Source organism: Raphanus sativus, chromosome 9 (assembly GCF_000801105.2).
Source record: "Raphanus sativus cultivar WK10039 chromosome 9, ASM80110v3, whole genome shotgun sequence".
NCBI classification, from domain to species: domain Eukaryota; kingdom Viridiplantae; phylum Streptophyta; class Magnoliopsida; order Brassicales; family Brassicaceae; genus Raphanus; species Raphanus sativus.
Genome location: NC_079519.1, coordinates 26077288 through 26081736, shown reverse-complemented (window position 1 = coordinate 26081736; position 4449 = coordinate 26077288).

The following is a 4449-nucleotide window of genomic DNA, read 5'->3' as shown; positions in this document are numbered from 1 at the left end:
GGTGCATTGAATCTGATTTGAGTGATTTGATTTTTAATGAGTTTTTAGATGATTGCAGGAGAATTAGAGAATTTGATGTGAATTTTGTTAAAACACTCTAAAATCTCATCTAAACAGTGGGATTTGGATTTTGTTTTTATTAACTAAGGATTCCCTTCAAACACTCTAGAAACACTTAAAATACTCTAAAATCTCTAACTTAAATTTTGTTCAATAATAGTGGATTTCAGAGTGTTTTATAAATGTCAAGTTCAATAACAGTGGATTTTAAAGTGTTTTTAAATCCACGTTTGAATAACAGTTGATTTGTCATTTAATACAAATCACTTAAACTCCTAGTGAATACATCCCCTTAGTGTTGATCTCTGTTAAATATCTAATACTTGTCACATCATCACTTCATTGATGTCTTATATTTCGATTTCGTAGATTAAATTGCAAAAACGCACATTAAAAGTTTTTTTTGCATAAAACATTTTAGTGAAGTTACAGTAAAACATCTATAACTTAATATTCAATAAATTAATAACTTCTATAATTATAAATTTCGCCGCTTTCATTTTGGCCAGTTCAAAATTTGACACAAATCGTAAAATAATAAGATAATATTTTTTTATAAAATACTATGTAAATATATGGTCCCACTAAAATCATAAATTATAAATTAATAATTTATATGTATGAATATTTTATATAAGTAAGAACATGTTATTACATTATTATTTTTATATTCACAATGAATTATCTTTATATTTTCTTCATTTAATATTTTTAATGAGATTTAGTATATTATATTCTAAAACCACATTTAGTTCTATGCAATATATATTAAAGTATATATACCAAATGATATAGTAAAATTAATATAAATGAAAATTTTTAAAAATAACTATTAATGTCTATACGCTAAAATCAAATATATTTTTTTTTAATATATTTTAAAATAAAAAGTTAAATATTTTTGTGTAGATTAATAAAATTTGAAAGTCTCAACATTATTATTTATAGAGGATTAACTGTATTACGTTTGTTATGATATACACGAAAATATATATATAAAAAAAACTTTAATTTTATGAAACAGTTGCATGCGCAAATTTTTTTAGATGTCTCGTGGGTGAACCACTCTTGGAGTAAGTTCGTAAAAGGCAGTCTTCTCTCTTTGAGCTATAATGGTTTCTCGGATGCATCCGGCCGTCACTCTGGGCTAAAGACAACAATCAGTGGAGAAGTTGTGTTGTTGTTTCAGTTTGTTGTTGGGGTTCCTCCAAAAGAATGTAGATTGCTGTATTTACATGTTCGAGACTCAAGGAAACGTTTGCGAAGTAAGGAGAACCATGCAATAAGAGCTATTAGTTGTGAAACATGTCATCCATTGCATCGGTCAATTTTGACCATGGTCAAACTGGAAACTCGTTTTCACGTACCGTGCATAATGAAACTTCGAAATCGCTATTCAAGCAAGTGGACGATTGAGTCATCTCGCAATTTCTTGATGAATCTATTCTATTATTCTCAAGTATGACCTATTGATAGTAAGTTATGTCCATTTTAATTTCAATATTATACTTTTAAATATAACTCATTGATATATATATATTGATTTGTGGATATAACCCCCTTTAACTTCCCCCAATAATCGGATTTTCCACTTTTGTAACTGCTTCCATATATTTTATTTAATCAAACAAAAGCTAAATTAATAAACATGCAAATGGTGCAAGATACGAACATTCCAAGAATCATTTTTTCTCTTCGATTTGTTACTTAACAAAAACGACCATATTAATTTTTGAAATCTTGAAGACTTTTTTTTTTAGTATAATTTTTCTTTTTTAAAAGCTTTTACACAAATATAATAAGAAAACACAAATATGCTTACAAAAACACAAAATTTATTATAAATAAGACACAATATAAAATAAAATTAATTTCTATATATTATAAAACAGATTATACCCGCCCTCTCAGAAACAAAATATACCAGATATTTTAAGTGTGGATATATTTTTTTTTTACATTTAAAAAAATATTTATATTTGTGTTTTTAGTTGTATTTGTGTTTTTTCTTTGCATATATTTCTCTTAAAATATTAATAAGAGATTTTATATTGTGTTAAAATAGTTGGGACCACACTTTATCAATAGGTCATGTTCTTTTTTAATAGTATTGACTAGATTTTGATCCGTCTTTAAAGGACGGGTATATTTTCTGTTTTATATTTTTTAAATTTAAATTTGTGTTTTTCATTATATAATATTTTTTAAATTATTAATAAAAGATTTAATAATTGTATTAAATAGTTGGATCGCATATATATCAATAGGTCATGTTTCTATATTTTTATCAGACGGGTATATTTTAAATTTGAACTCAACTATATCAATTGGACATGTTCCAAATTTAATAGTATTGATTAAACATCTTATCAATCATTAAAAGAAATACTATACAATAAAAACGTAATATAACTAAAATACATATATTAATTATTTTTTTTTAAATGTAAAACAAAACATATACCCGTCCTTTTAAGGGCGGGTCAAAATCTAGTTTGTTTTAAGTGTGCAACTAATCAAAGGGCTGCGTTCCGCATGAGGATGTGCAAACTATTCAAAAACTCGTTTACATTTTAATAGATTTTTTGACGTCATTTAGATAGATCTTTGGTAAATTAAATGCAATTAAATATCAGAAGGTATTTTATGGAAGATAGATAAAGAAGTGCAGTCAAAATAGATTTATATCCAAATATGCATGAAGATCCTAATAAATTCAAGATTGCATCTTCTTTTTGGCAAAAATCAAGATTTCATGTGACTTTGAAATTCTCTGATTATATTGCCATAATTTACAATATCGCTAATTTCTTCCTCACGTTTAAATCAGAGTACTACTGCGTGAGAAACTAACAAATTATTTTCTAATATATAGTGATATCAATCCATTCCTTACAAAATTTCTTCTTCATCTTTCATTACGAGAGAGTAAAAGAAGAATAAAAATGGCTAATCTTCGTCTAATGATCACTCTAGTGACTGTTTGATTTACTTACTTCCTAGTTATATCAAATCGTTAGAGATTATTCTACCCAATCCCTAAACCTCACCCTCCTCACCGATCCTTCCACCATCTCCGCCGCCTCTCAAGATTTCGGAAACGTCACCACCGTGATACCCGGTGGCGTTATCTGCCCTTCCTCACCGCTGACATATCCCGTCTCCTCAGCTACGCCGCCAGCGGAGAAAGAAAGTTCCAAGTGGCAGCCCGCGGCCAAGGCCACTCCTTAAAGGGCCAGCAGGAGTCCTCAACGGAGTAATCGTCAACATGACGTGTCTCGCTGGCGTAGTGGTTTCAGATGACATGAAGTATGCCGACGTGTGCCGGTGGGACGTTATGGGTTGATGTCCTGAAAAAGACCGCGGAGAAAGGGGTTTCTCCGGTTTCTTGGACCGATTTTTTGCATGTTAGCGTTGGAGGAACGCTGTCAATGCTGGAATCGGTGGTGAAGTGTTTAGAAACGGTCCACAGATTACTAACGTCCTTGAGTTGGACGTTATAACTGGTACGTAAACGCTAAAATTCTATATATTATATAGTTATTATAGTTTTTTGGTGTGACATCTTTCATGTTTTATAGTCATTATATACTTTTTGCACCACACGCAATGGAATCTCCGAAACATAAAATGTGTAACGCATCTAATAAGATACGTCTTTAATGATTAGTTTTGTCATCACAGATTCCCAACTGGTAGTATATGCGTGTGTAGGCCTGGGCACGGATCGAATTCCGGGTTTTTGAAGGTATTTGTGATTTGCTTTGATGTTGGATATCTAATTTTCCGATTTGCTTTGATTCGAAAATACGGATTTCGGAAAAACGGATATCCGGAAAATAAATAGATATTTGCGGATACTTACGGATATCTTTTGTTGGATAATACAAATAATCTTAAAAATTCGATACAAATTTGTTTTGAAATTTTTTTACATGGTATAAAAGATAAAAAAACTAAAAGATATAGTGAATCTACATATTTTGTAAATTTTTAAACTTAGTTACAATTATATAACACAAACTTAAGAAAAATAATAATTGTCATAAATATTTTCTTTTTCTTTTATGTAATATTTTATATAAGTAATATGTGAATAGAATCTGTCATCATATGTTAGATAATAATTATATAATAATACAGAACTTTAGATTAATCCAATAATACATATATTTATATATTTGACGGATCGGATCGGATATTCGCTTCCAAAATTTTAATATTTTGTGATTTGCTTCGATATTAACGGATATTGAATTTTAGTATTTGCTTTGCTTCGGTAGCTTACGGATATTCGGAATTTTCGGATCGATAGTAACGGATAACGAATCGAATCAAATTTCACGGATAAAATGCCCACCCCTATGCGTGTGCACTTGTGATTTTTCT